Consider the following 14893-nt stretch of genomic DNA (forward strand, 5'->3'; position numbering starts at 1 on the left):
GTAACTTGGAGGAATGCAGGGAATGGTTCCTGTTGGCAGCAGAGAATAGGACTCACAGTAACAGCTTTACACTCCCGTTAGAACAGTATCAGTTAGCAGTGGAAGCGGCTGCCTCAGAAGGTGGTGAGCTCCCCCTCTTTAAGCAGCAACTGGACAGCTATTTACCATGGACGCTTTAGGCCGATTCTGCATTAAGCAGTGGGTTGGAGTAGATGGCCTGTATGGCCCCTTCCAACTCTGTGATTTTATGAATACAGAAGAAGAGTTGGTTCTTATATGCTGCTTTTCTCTACCCGAAGGAGTCTCAGAGCAGCTTAAAGTTGTCTTCCCTTTCCTCTCCCCGCAACAGACACCCTGTGAGGTAGGTGAGGCTGAGAGAGCCCTGATATTATGGCTCAGTCAGAACTGCTTTATCAGTGCTGCGGGGAGCCCAAGGTCACCCAGCTGGCTGCATGTGGGGGAGCGCAGAACCAAACCCGGCTCACCAGATTAGAAGTCCGCACTCCTAACCACTACACCAAGCTGGCTCATTCCTTTCATTTACAATTTACAACTCCCCTATAAGCACAATATTTGATCCAAAGCCCATAGATCTTTGCGCTCTCACGCCTTGTACCGGTTGCTTTTAAATACACAGGCTCCAAAAGGAGAGCAATGGAAGATGGGCATGCTATAGTCAGTGGAAGAATTCCCTTAGTCTCCTGTGTCAACAGCTTGAAGTTACCATCTGCAGCCAACACATTCTGCTTTCTTTCCTCACTTGCTCTCGCCCAAGGCCGCTCCTAGGGGAGGGCTTAGTACAGTCCTCTCAGATACATCCTCACACTTTTGATAACCATGACTCGGCAAATCCTGCTCTTTCCGCCACATCAGCCAATCAGTTCTTACTGAAATTTTGTCACACTTCCCAGTAACCCCTAAATGGCTTTTCTAAAATTATCCCTCTACTCACTGATCTGAGTCTCTCTGTGACCCACTGATCTGAACATACGTCATCTGACACAGCTCAGCAAAGTGCCCCTTCTTGTTGCCTGTCTGGGACACCAAAAACTGTCAAGACAGAACACTGGGCTAGTGAGCTGTGCAAGCCTGCTGTGATTCTACTCTCTTTTCAGCCGTGCTTATAGTAATGAGTCAATATTGTAAAGTCTTAAGGATTTCTCAATAAATGGCATCAAAGAAATGTTAAGACACTAACACACCTTCGCACCTGCTCTGTTCACTCGATTAAACACAGATTACTGATCACATACATTAAACTTCCAGTACAGCAATGTTTTTTTTTCTATGATGGGTTATCTAAAAATAAAAAAACAACTCCCACTCTTGGATGAGGCCAGAAGGTAGATGTCATTCAGCCAGAAACACATACTGAAGTGTCACCATCTCTTCTGCAGCTGGCACAGTGGTATAGGGGTAATAAATCGCCTTTATCCCGGGGGGGGGGGGGGCGGGGAGTAAAGAGTGCTTAACTGTACTTTAAGACCATTCAATAATACTTTCATAATCCCTTGCCAAGCTGTCATTTAATAGCAAGGGCGGAGCACCTATAAACCAGTGAAAAAGTCTACTTATTCATCAAAAGCCAGTTCTTGAAAGCATGACACCAGTCAGGAAACAAGCCTACACTTTGCTTTGTGCAGTTTGAGAATAGTGTGAAAGCCACTGCTGTTGCTCAGGGCACAAATGATTGAGGGAGGCATCATGAATTAACAAGGCAACACTTAAAGGCCCTGGGGCAAAAGGCTTTGTATTTTACCTGGTCTGTATTTCCAAAATGGATTCTTTTGTTGACACCTGCATATCCACCCAGCTATATGCTTTTTTCCCTATCCACTTGCACTACAGTGTTTTCTTCCCAGTTCAATTATCTTTCCAATCTACCTCCCCCTTTTTTACCATCTGCTGGAAAATTAGTTACCCTTTCCATTCATCGCAGCAGCTGCTATTCTAAACATTTATAGGTGTCCCTGGGGCAACTTGCTGTTGGTAGCAGGATAAAAAGAGAACAAAGGACTTCAGCGAAGGAATTTAAGCTGAGGATATTAACCTTCCTATCATATTGGACTTAATTACTGCTGGGTGTACTCCAGTCCTGTCCCCCCCCCCACCTCTGGCCATTATCACTGTGAGCTGGAAGCATCAGATCTGAGAACAAAACATTTTGTCTCCACTTAATACAACAAAGATCTGAGCATTTCACATCTCTCAGAGTCATCTGCCTTCAGCTGCCCGGCCACATTAAGTGCCTCATTAGCAAGCACTTGCATTTTTAAAGGTATTCTTAGAACCTGGTGGGGGCAACACTCAGATTAGATCATTTTTGGATTAGCTTCTCACTTAGATATAGCAGAGAAACTGCCCTTAAATCTACCTGGGCTACTGGAGAGGTACAGAAGAGAGACAATCAATTTGACAACACAGTTAAAGAATTCCAAATGTTTCAGGCCTTTTAAAATAAGCGACATGTGTTCAGTTCACTCAAGCAAAAATTGTGATAAGGCAGATCTTTTAAATGCAGATCTTTTAAAAGGGCACATATTCAGCAGTTTACATATGCTCAGAAATATCCTTAACGGATCCCTTTCCTAAGTAAGGGTCCACAATTATTTATCTATCCATCGACCTGATTACAAGGTAACTGAATAACTTTTTTTATTTCCGTTCGTTGCTTGAGGCGCAAGGGATGGGGGGAAGCAGTCTGGGCTGAAGCCCGTTTTGAATCTCGGGCTGTGTTGTCTGCGACCCTTTCGCCTTGCTGCTCTCCAAGGAGACTGGGACCCCTCAGGCTAGCAGCGTCCCGCTCTCCTGGGCTAATACCGGAGGACCCGAGAGGCTGTCTCGAGGCTTGGCCACCCTGTGACGCGGCAGCGCAGGGCGAGTGTCCAGAGCCCGTTCACCGCGCTCGTACGCACCTCCGCTTGCCGGGCCACCGGGAAAGGGGCTCACTCTGGCGGCGAAGCCATGCTGGGGGCGCCACGAGCGGGCCCGAACTCGTTTCTTTGGCCTGGGCAGAAACGCCAGAAGAAGCCTCCGGCGCCTTCCACCCGCAGTCGGCTGCCCCGGCGCAGAGCGCGGCTAGTGGCCAGGCCCCAGCCAATAGCACCCGCGACGGAGTCCATGTGATCGCCGGCCTCCCCCCCCCCCCCCCGGCGCAGAGGCTCAGGTGCAGCCGGAGCCGGCGGCGGCCGGTCGGGGAAGCTGTCTGCGGCGCCTGGGCCTTCTTCGCCTCCTGGGACGCGTCGGGCGCCGCTTTCTCCCACCAGATTCGCCCGGGGCGCGCGGCAGTCTGGAAGAACTCCGCCTGTGTGTCTTGCTGGGAGCAGACGGGCCTCCAGTCCCGAGCAGGCACGGCACCGCTGCTGAGCCACACGCCGTTGCAGTGCGCCGTCCGCCTAGTAACGGGACTGCATCCCTCCTGGGCTATTTTAAAAAACGTTTCAGCAAGCAGTTTATCTGTATGCAGGCAGGCATGTACTTACGCGCTATGGTCGTGCATATAGGTCGCGTGCATAAGGCAATGTACCTCCTTACTGTGGGCAAACAAAGACTGAAACAGCCAGTAAATTCTGTGAAGAGTAAGCAATGCAAAGGACAGCAGAGACTCCAACACTGTTTTAATACTGTGCTAGTTGTTCCTGCTTATTTAATAAGTTTCTCCAAGGCGTTCAGGATGGTGTAAATGACCCTCCCCCTCCCTGCTTCTAGACTGAATGACCAGCCCAAGGTCCTCCAGTGAGGTTCAAAGTGAAGAGGGATTCGAACCAGGTTCCACCCACATTGCAATTCATCACTAACCACCACTCTATGCTAGCTGTTTCCATGCTGTTGTAACACATTGGGAAGCACAGCTTATTTTTTCAAAACAACCCTTCCTCATTTTGATGTCTCTACAAAACACTTTGCATACTGCACATGTGCAGACAGGTTTTGTCCCTAAAACAAGCCACAGCAGGCTTTAAGAAGTGGATTGGCCATTAATGAGATTGATAAAAGCTTGAAGATGCTCATAAAACATGTTGACATGGGAGGGATTCTCTAGCAGTACACATAGCAGTCCCATAGAAACATTAGTGCTCTTGCCCTCAGTGGCTAAAGCAAAGAGTACTAGGAACTACTAAGTAGAGTTATGGGAGTCTCAGTAGGAATGTGGAAACATTAATTGCTCTGTCTCTGGACTGGTAGCTACAAGTCTGAGGCAGTGAGCTCTGTTCATGCTGAAATAAATGTTATTAGTCTTTAAGGTACATGTGGACTTTAGTCTTAGCAGACAGGACAGTTTGTCTTTGTGTTGCAGTACAGGCTCTCAGTCAGCAGAGTTTTATTCCGAGAAAAGGCAAAGGGATGGTGAATTCAGGCTGGGAATTGAAAAGACTGGGCAGTCCAGCTTCCTTTACCTCACCCAGAGCTCAGTTTGCTGCATCTCATGCCATCCCACCCACCCCTCTGCCAAGTTGCATCACCTTCCCTCTCTGTACCTATCTCCAAGTAAATCCTATTTTTCTTCTTCTGCATAAGCCCTTCTTCATCTAGTCTCCCCAATCTGAGCAGCCTTTATTCTTCAGCTGCCCTGTTTCCCCCACACACACACACCTCTCACAGTTGTCAGCATTTTGACAGCCACTTTACATCTTTGTCACGTGGAACACATCTACTAACATGTTCCCTATTACAGAAATGATTATTTATTTATTTATGTATATTTCTATACCGCCCATTTCTTTGCAGCTCTGGGCGATTTACACTGGACATTATATAATACAAATTACATGGAACGATATATAGTACCAGCAGTATGTAACATAAACTTTCATAAACAGTATGTAACAAACCACATTATAAACTACAATTAACAGTAACATTGGGGGTTGATTCTTTCATGGGCTGGTTCTTTCAGTCTGGCTGGTTCAGACATGACATCCATTGTTTCGCCTTAGGGAGCGCTGCAGTAGATGGCGGCTGCCGCCAGCAAAGCTCTGAGGCCAAGGGCTGGGCCCCGAAACTCTGTTGGTGGCGGTGCCCCACTTCCCAGCCCTCCACAGAGCAGAGCAGAGAAGGCCTGGGAAACAAGTAGACATGTGGACACACAGCCCAGTCTTGACTTTGCGAGTCCCAGGCAGCGGCAGAGGGAGCATGATCCTGCTAAGCCCTGCCAGTGCCATGGCCCAGCCAAGCTGTGCCACCACCGCCCCGTGAGTACAGGGCAGTGGCAGCATGAGAACCCCAAAGGTGAGAAGGGAGAAGGGAGAGGGAAAGCTGTGTGAGTCTGTGTGTGAGAGAGGGACCAGGGACCAGGGACAAGTTCAGGGAAGCAACAGGTAAGGGGGAATAGCGCAGGAGGAATGGAGGGGGAAAGAATCGGTGTGTGTTTGTATGTGTGAGAGAAGGAGAGGCGAGGGACCAGAAAGGACATCAGGTAAGGGGTAGATGCAAGGGAGGAGTGGGGGGAGGAATCTCTCTCTGTGTGCATATGCGTGTGCAGTGCCAGCCCCCTCCCCCCATGTGGATGTGTTCCACATAAGGTACGAGAATCCTTGTTGGAAGATTTTTTTTCAAAATTGGTTATAGACCCTATCCTCCACAACTGCTGTCCTGAATAGGCGTCCTCTTCAGAGTACCTGTGGGTGTCAGCATCCATCATGCTTTTTCCATGGCTCACAACATTTTTATAAATTGGCGTGGGGGGGGGGCGGCTGAAGGGCTTCTGATTGGCAGTGAAGACTAAAATAATATTGTTTTGGTGGCATCTCTCTCACACTCCTTTTTCTCTTCTAATATTTTTCTGATTCTCTTCTTTCCTGCTCTTGGGCTTTGTTTGTGTGTCTGCAACCCACAGTAGATATTTTGTGGTTGGCTCTGCCTCCTGCAGTAGCCATTGTATGGTTGTGCCCACCCCTACAGAACTCCAAAGGTGCCCACACTCAAAAAGGTTGGTGACCCCTGATCTAGAATGTCAATTTAGTATTATTTGGTTTCTCAAGTAAAAAGTGCCAGAGTTCCAGCTGGGCTTGGAATACAAACTGGATGTCCTTTTCCCTTTAGCTTAGATACAGATAATTACCTAGTGTATTTTACACACACACACACAGACACATATATACATATCCATACACACAGCTTTTCTCCCTGACCAGTACCCCCAATGCCTTATCATATTGTTCTCCCCCCCCCACCTTATGACAACAACAACCTAGTGAGGTAGGTTTGTCTCAGAGATTATGATGGGCCTAGGATGACCTTATGGCAGAGTGCAGATTTTAAAACAATTGTCCAAGGCTCTAGTTGGGCTGTCTAACCACACCACCATGCCAGCTTTCCAAATGATGAGGAAGTACATTCTGCCCATACCCAGAAAACATCTATGCTGTGTTCTTCCTTCCAGACTGGAATCCTGAAGCAACATGTTTAGTAAAACCACTCCTATCAAACTACCCCTTTCTGCCTAACTAATTAAAACACAAATGGTTTTTTTTTTTTGCATTGCACTGAACAGCCTTGGGCTCATTGTCTGCATATGAACAGATGCTTTTCTGCCTGCTTTTAGTTCCTAGCTTGCATAAGGGAAGTAAGGGCCTGAGGACTGTTATTGGTTTTACTACATTTACATACTGTGTTTATCCCCCGGTATTCAAGGCAGCTTGCAATTCCAAATGAATAAAGTACAATATAATACACACAAGGGGGGGGGGAGCAAAGTCAATTACCACCTTTAGCTAATTCATAGAATAGACTGGCCACAGTGATATAAGTGATATAAGTAGCTTGGATTATGAAAAATGTCTAAATACAAACAACAACAAAGCCTGAACATTATTAAATTCCCATTCTAGGAGGTAATACTTGACATTTTTTTAGGGCCTCAACACATCTTAATCCAGCCATAACTCCCCTCTGTTCTGGGAAAAGGTGAACTAAATGGTGATTGTCCCCAACTAGGTCAATCTTGATGCATTTATCTACTTCACTTATATCCCTCCTTTCTCACCAAAGTGGTTTACAGCTGTGGTCCCCAACCTTTTTATCACCGGGAACAATTTTTGACAATTTTACTGAGTCCTGGGGGGGGGGGGTAGTCTTTTGCCGAGGGATGTTGCCGCCGCCTGAACCCCTGCTCCACTTGTACTCCCACCGGCACCCCTGACTTCCCGCTGCCTGCTGGGGGGCGCTGCCAGCAGCATCTGCACAGTGCCACTCTGAGGGGGAGCCCCAGCAATGGCGGCCGCCAGAGAGCACCAAAGTTGAGCCAACAGCAGAGTGGCATGGCAGCCCCCGAGGCAGCAGCCAGGGAGGAGGGCGAGGAGGATCTGCGGCCCAGTACCGACTGATCCATGAACCGGTACCGATCCCCGGACGGGGGGTTAGGAACCACTGGCTTACAGCATTCTTTTCTCTGTTTTATCCTCACAACAAACTTGCAATGTAGATTTGGCTAAGAGTGTAAGAATGGCCAAAGGTCACTTGGTGAGCTTCGATGGAACAGGGGAACTTCAAACACTCTAAACACTACCATAGAAATCTGCCCTTAATTGGGTTATCAGCAGCCAGGCTGTTATGTACCTAGATATCTCAGCTGCCCAAACTATATTGGTAACAAAAGTTAATGGCCACCCTCCTCTCCGACCCAAAGGTGACAGTATGGGTTATTATTCCTGTAAGCCACTTTGGCTGAGAAGCAGGAGAAAAATACCTGTGTATCTAACAGCACTATGCAACAGTCCCACCAGGCTTCAGGGCAAGGGCAAACTGGGAAACTTCCAGATTGGCAGAAATGGCTGAAACTTTAAAAGAAGGAGATAGACAGTTGTTTAGAAACCTTTAGCAGCATTTTCATGTAGACATCACAAACACTCAAACGCCCCAACCTGGAGTGCTTTGATGACAGTGATCTTGAAAGAAAACATTAGTTATTATTTATTTAACAAGATCTCTGGAGCCATTTTGAGTTGCTAAGGTAACCTGGTGCCAAGGTACATACCTTGCTTAGATTGTGCCAGGGATTCTGAACGATTCTGCTGTAAATATTTGGCCCCCTCTCTTGTGATAAGAAGAGCTAGTTTTTTGTACTCCACTTTTTACTACCCTAGAGAATCTCAAAGTGGTCTACAGTCGCCTTCCTTTCCACTTCCCACAACAGACACCCTGTGAGGTAGGTGAGGCTGAGAGAGCTCTGAGATAATTGTGACTGGCCCAAGATCACCCAGATGGCTGCACATGGAGGAGGAGTGGGGAATCAAACCTGGTTCTCCAGGCTAGAGGCCGCTGCTCTTAACCACTTCACCAAGATACCTCTCAAAACTGGAAAGAGGATTATTAGAGCACCATAATAACTAAAGCAGCACTTGCTCACAGCCTGAGTAATCTGGCCTTGGACAACCTGCTTGGAAAGGGCTTGGGTGGAAGAAGGTGTGTGGGGGTGTGGCAGGAAGGAGTGCTGGAGGCTTTGAACTCTACCAGTGTTGTAAACACCAGTGATCTCTGTCAAAATTGGAAAGCTTTAGAATTTGTTGCATTTTTTGCATGTGTGGTTTTGCCTACCCCACACTTTGGAGACAACTCCCTTGGATCTCTGTGAGAATCACTTCTGAGTATTCAGATTAGTGCAATACAGTCTTTATTCAGTCCTGTGTCTTCTCTTCATCTATAAGCTGAAAGGTTTCGAATAGCTGTTGCTTTACTGGACTCAGTGTCAGAGTCCTTTCCAGAGTCTTTTCCAGCCCTTTCTAGTATGTGCCTTGGCTTTGAGACACTGAGAAGCTAGACACAGATATTAATTGCACTATTGACCAATAGATGGATTCAGTATATATCCATCCCCAAAGTGTGGCGATAATGCTCACTAGCCTAGTGGTGCAGTTTTGGGCACACTTACCTGGGAGTAAGATTACTGAAAGTAGGAACTTCTGTACCACTAAGCCAAAAGCCATGACTTAGTGGGAGAGCATCTGAGTTCCATGTAGAAAATGACAACGTGGTAGCTGTTTTAGGAATGAGAGACCCTGGAAAGCAGCCACCAGACAGGGGAAGCAGTACTGAATTTGATAGCCCAGTGGTCTGATTCAGTATAATGCAGCAACAGGTGTTCACATGTACATCTCATTTGAAAAACAACAACATACAACTAGCTGTAATATTACTGTATGAGAATTCTTAACTTGTGACTGTCTATTTAAAGGCTTTACAGTTTCCAAGAAACCTAGAATTAGCTTCCGAAATCTAAAGAAAATTATATTTGTTGTACTTTGTTTTCCTGACCACAGCATGCTGCGTTTGGTTTTTGTTACTTAGAATCCATGTTGGTGAATGATCAACAGAGAGGAAAAATGAGGGACTACCAAGTGAAGAAAAATAATGAAAAAGAACATTAATAGGAAAGCATCAAAGGAGAAAACAAACTGATATTTTACTTTTACATATAGGAAAGGTGTTTCCACACAGCCAGGATCAAAGTAGCCAGTGGCAATTGATTAAACATTTAAAAGATTAACCATAAACTGTGAGAAAATAGCAGTGAAAAAAAATACCATCTTTGAGCTATTATCTTCAAAGTTATCGGTTTTTACATTCAAACACATGGCCACATTGGTCTGAAGCAGCAGAACAAAGTTTGAGTCCAGTGGCACAATAAAATTTTATTCAAGGTATATAATCATTCGTGTGCAAGCACACTTCTTCAGGTACCAGTTGTCACTGGATTCAAACTTTGTTAATCTATTTTTACTGGCATGGACATTATCAGATATTTTCTAAGGTAAGATTTTCTATTCTGTGCATATATTTTTATCCCACTTGCTTTGAGTAGCTCAGGACAGTGTATGTGAATCTTCCTTTCCTTATTTTGACCCCATGAGATAGGTGAGGCAGACAGAGAGGCCCACACCTAACCCAGTGAGCCTCATGTCTGAGTGGAGATTTGAACCAGTATTCTTCTCTGCACTAGCATATGTGCTTCCTGTATATCTACTAGTGAAAATACTGAAAATACTAAACAGCAGGCCCAAAAGTTAGAAAATAAACACTCAGACTGCTTACAGAACTGTGGACAGTTCCTAGGTAATAAACACAGCCTAAACCTATACACATTTATTCTAACTTAAGTGGGATATGTTATATTCCATTCCAGGGCAATACAGTAAAATAGTTTATTGATCAAAAGCAAAGGCCTGAACAGACTATCAAACTTGTGTACCTATAGAATGCCTTGTGGGGTCCCGCGGGCACGGTCCTCTCCCCCACACTATTCAACATCTTCATGCGCCCTCTGGCACAACTTTAGGCTGGGCTGTCATCAATATGCAGATGACACCCAGCTCTGTCTCCGCCTGGACTCTCCCCTGGAACCATCTGCCAGATGTTTGGAAGCAGTGATTGAATGGCTTGAGCCGAATCATCTGAAACATAACCTCTCCAAGATGGAGGTGTTTTGGCTAGGAGGTGGAGGGATAAGCCAGGAAGCATGATTACCCACCTTGGCAAGGACAAAACTTATGACTGCATACCAGGCCATGAATTTGGGTGTGACCATGGATGCCTCACTAACCATGGAGATACAGGTCAAGAAGGTAGCTAGCCAGGCATTTTTCCATCTTTGCCAAGCTCAGCTACTAGCGCCCTACCTGTCCCCTGAACATCTGGCCTCAGTGATCCATGCAACAGTCACCTCCAGAATAGATTCCTGTAACTCGCTCTACGCAGACCTACCCTTGTCCTTGATCTGGAGACTCCAGCTGGTACAAAATGCAGCTGCTAAGCTCCCCACAGGAACACTGTGGAGGGCCTATATACAGCCAGTGCCGAGGCAGCCACACTGATTGCCAGTTGCTGTCCAGATCCGGTTCAAGGTTTTGATTTTAATCTTTAAGGCCTTACCCGGTTTGGGAGCCACATATCTGCAGGACCACCATGCAGGGCTTTACATTCTGTGGGTGATAATTTATTGGTTGTTCCTGGCCCCAGGGAAGCACGCCTGGCCTCGACCAGGGCCAGGGCTTTTTCAGTCCTGGCCCTGACCTGGCCGCGACCTGTTACAGCTAGGCTTTTAGAAAGCCAAAGAAATACTTAAGTAACAGATTTGGGACTTGCCCTTCAGTCTGATAGGGCCTGGCTGCTGTGGCATCCTACTATAACATATCTCTCCAAAAACTCTATTGCTGGCAGATTATTTAACTGTACTGGGTGTAAACTGCACGGAGCTTTTATTCCAATCCCAGGTCGATTCAGTCCCTGCTGTCTACACAGAATGCGATTTCCGTTTTGATTTTGGGCAATTTAAATTTAACTTCTGCAGCAAGAAAGATTGATCCGGAGTGACCCTACCTTTATTTTGCAATATTTCAAGATTCGGATTGAGAAAGCAGGCTGTTTTGAATCTGGGCTTTGCTCCATGGTAGAGAACCCCTGATTGGCCAAAGCTGATCATGTGACCAGGAGAAGCCCCTAATTTCTCTAAACTTCTGTTGGTCTTGGATTTTTTTCTCCCTCCTCTGCCTCTCTCCCCCTCCCTCCAAGAAAAGAAAGAAAGAGGCTTGCCCCTCCCTTCTGAGCCTCCCTAATCACGTGCAGAACACATTCCTGTTTCAATGGGGGGGGGGAAAGAGGAAGACAGGACTGACAATGGAATAAACAAAGTAAGTGCAGACTCTGCCCTAGAGGTTCCTAAATACTGAGGAATATTTACTTTGGCACACTTCAGCACCCTGCCCTCAGCCTTTCTGGAAAGTAGACACCTATGTATTACTCATTCACAATGGGTATGTCTCTGCCAAATACGAAAAACTGAGATAGCAGAGCATGTTCTATTGCACTGTTCCTAATATAGTGATCTTCACTCACCACATATCTTACCACTATTAGTAAACTCTCCGGAAGATCAGAGCAGTTGTATACATATGCCTGCTTCTCTCTGAACTCTCTTTGGAAATAACTAGCAACATTGCAAAATTTTGCATGAGGGCATGCAGCATGTGTAAGCAGATGGTTAAATCCTTAAACAAGGCTGGATTCTAATGACACTTAAATTCATTTGTTGATCATAATACTGTATGTGGCAAGGTTTTAAGCTGATTTTATATTAAAATAAACAATTGAATGATATGAAAATTCTAACTACATTTAACACTTTCTTCTCAAAGTAGAGGGGGTCGGCCCCCAAAGGGACCTTGGGTAGCGCAGCCCTGCATTTCTTTTGGCAATATGGTCGAAGCACCTAAAGGCAAGCTCAGAAGAGGCAAGGCCAAATCCTATTTAGGTAACAGCCATTTCAGGAGAAGAGTTGTTTTTCAGAATCCAACCAAAAGAACTGTCATAAGAAGATCATTAGAGGTGATTCTGTTTTTCTCTTGGCCTTTTGATTATGATTTGATCCCCTGAATATGAGTCACTGAAATCAATATTAAATATTTGTTTTGAATTTTATATTTCTTTAATAGATAGCCCAGCCATAAACTGCAGTGAAATTGATTTCCTTTGTATATGCATAAGGAAATATCAGCACCAGATGCAACGTCTTATTTTAATGATGAGTTTGGGGAAATAAAAGGTCAATTTCCAGGAAGAATCAATCTGCTTTTCAGGCTTTACTGACAGAAAGGGGATACTGTAGTTTTGTCAGAGTGCAGAGCAAGGTCTACAGAGAAGTCGATCGCTGTCTAACAAGGTTATTTAAGAGAAAATAGATGGCAGAAGTAGAAAGTTTGGTCCCCCCATACTTCATTACATCTATATAAGTGGAGGACCTTCAAGGACTTGCAGAGGGGATCTCAGTTATCTTTATTCCTTCCCTGAAAACCTCCACAGCTTTTTCCTGCTTCTTTCATTCCTTCCTACCCACCAGCCAACATACCTGAATCTGCAATCAGTTTTCAGCTTTCCTTCCTTCACTTCCCCTGGCAGCTTTACCGACTGAGGAAACTATGGCCAAGTTATTATCTTGCTCTTTGCAGTAAGTCTGCCTCACAAAGATACTGGACCCTTAGTGCTGGTGGTTATTTCAGGGGCTGGGGAGCGAGGTCTCCTGTGCAGGCACTGTCAGGTCGGTCTCTGGATCAGCTGGAAAATTGTCAGTGGACATCTCTGCTGTGCTGGTCCCTCTCATTTTCCTCAGTCGCTTCTTTTGAGGACCCTGAGTCAGAGACACTGGGCAGGTTAGAGGGGGTCATGACAATTATTTAGTGCCAGGCCCAGTCAAATTGGGTGGTTGGTAATCCTCTAGGACTTGTGAGGAGCACCTTACGTTCCCCTCTTTCCTCCTGCCCACACTATTTTATGATTTCCCCCTTCATGGAAACCCCCATATTTTCACCATTCTCTGCTTCCTTTTCTTCTCCCTCCCCCCGTGAGCCAACCTACCTGTTATCCCCCTCCCATTTTCAGCTATATTTATTAGCCACTTTATTTATGTTCGTTAGACAAAGAATGTATGCCTAGCCGAAAGTCATCCAGTGACCTTCCATGGCAGAATGAGGATTTGAATCTAGAACTCATGGATTCTTAGGTGAGCTTGGCCTTGATGAGTGCCCTGGCCCCAGCCTAGCAGAATGTGCTTTCAAAGGAGATTAGGACCTGTGGGGCCTTAACCAGTTCTGCAGGGGCTGCTAAACGGAGTTATTCCATCAGGCTTAGGTTGGGGCCCGAAATAACATCCATCTAAATAATTTCATCAATAAATGCAGGCCTCACCACCATTAGGAGAAAATGGAAGATTAGCTCTTGATACCAAAACCCATATCTGGAAAATTAGTTGGGGGAATGTGTATTCATATTGTTTTAATGTTGTTTTTACAAAATGTTGTTACCCTTCTTGAGCAACATTGGAAGGGTGGGTTAAATATTATTGTCATTATCATTATCATCATCACTGACTGGCAATACTGTGGTTGCCTAGCAACCTCCAAAGCAGCCACTGTGAGGACATTCATTTTTCAAAGCATTAGGCACTGTTTGTATTATTTACAGGGGAGGGGGTAATCCCCCAATTTTTATTTTGTAGGTTTCAGATTTTTCTGCAAACCTGTGCTTTTTCAGATTTGAAGAAAGCTCTGTCTTGTCTGTTCATGGCTGCATAATTGAAATTTAATTAGTCACAGATTTGATCATATTGAAAATTATATATATTGAAATTGTCTAAGCATTTGAAGTCTGATCTTCCTTAAGATCTAACTGAGCAAAGCTACCAGGGGCAGCTGGGGGAGGAGTGGAGTCCCTTCCAGGACTTCTCCCCCCCCCCCCCCGCCTTGTAAACACCTGCCAAGCCTCTCCAGGTCTCGGCTGGCCTGCCCAGGATGGGGGGGGGGTCTAGCGCCAATCATATTTTTGGATACAACAAGCTTTTTAGCTAGTTTTAGATAATACAACTGAAGAAATGCTTTTGATGTTTCTTCTTTTTCATAAATAAAAGAGAAAAAAGGAAAAATCATAACTTTATTGATTTAGCTTAATATTCTGAGTTACAGAAATGTTTGAACTTAATCTGAGTTTCTTTCAGATATGAGAAGTTAACCACCCTTCTGAAATGGATGAGAATAGATATTAACCGAAGTGAATCATGCACAGTACTGAACAAAGATGTGCTCATATTTCTAGAAGTTGTATGTGTATTTTACTCCAGTGGTTCAGGAAGCGTAATGTGTCTGCTGAGGCTTTGGCAGAAAAAAACACTCAAAGTCAGCAAATTTCTTAATTCAATAGCTTTTATTCCTCATTGGCCAGAAATAGAATTAGCTCCCAGTTTATTGTTGAATGACCAGCTAGCCTGGTTGTTAATATTTTACAGGCCTGTACAACCTATGATCCATGAAGACGACGAAAGCAGCAAAAAATAGTTTGCCAGGTGCTTGATTTTGAAATCCTCTGTTGCCATCAAGAACCTGGGTCTCCTGGATCCTAGTCAGAACTTCTA

At 45.2% G+C, this 14893-nt stretch overlaps 1 protein-coding gene across 3 annotated transcripts in view; it reads right to left on the minus strand.

Moving 5' to 3' along the window:
• The window catches only part of LRRC8D (leucine rich repeat containing 8 VRAC subunit D), an 80776-nt gene extending 77692 nt beyond the window's left edge, over positions 1-3084 (minus strand). For all 3 annotated transcript variants that reach the window (XM_077333070.1, XM_077333069.1, XM_077333065.1), the window contains exon 1: positions 2916-3084. The gene's annotated coding sequence lies outside the window, so the exon portion shown is untranslated. The remainder of the gene's footprint in view (positions 1-2915) is intronic.
• Positions 3085-14893: the final 11809 nt, after the last annotated feature.

Source organism: Paroedura picta, chromosome 4, assembly GCF_049243985.1.
Source record: "Paroedura picta isolate Pp20150507F chromosome 4, Ppicta_v3.0, whole genome shotgun sequence".
Lineage (NCBI taxonomy): Eukaryota > Metazoa > Chordata > Lepidosauria > Squamata > Gekkonidae > Paroedura > Paroedura picta.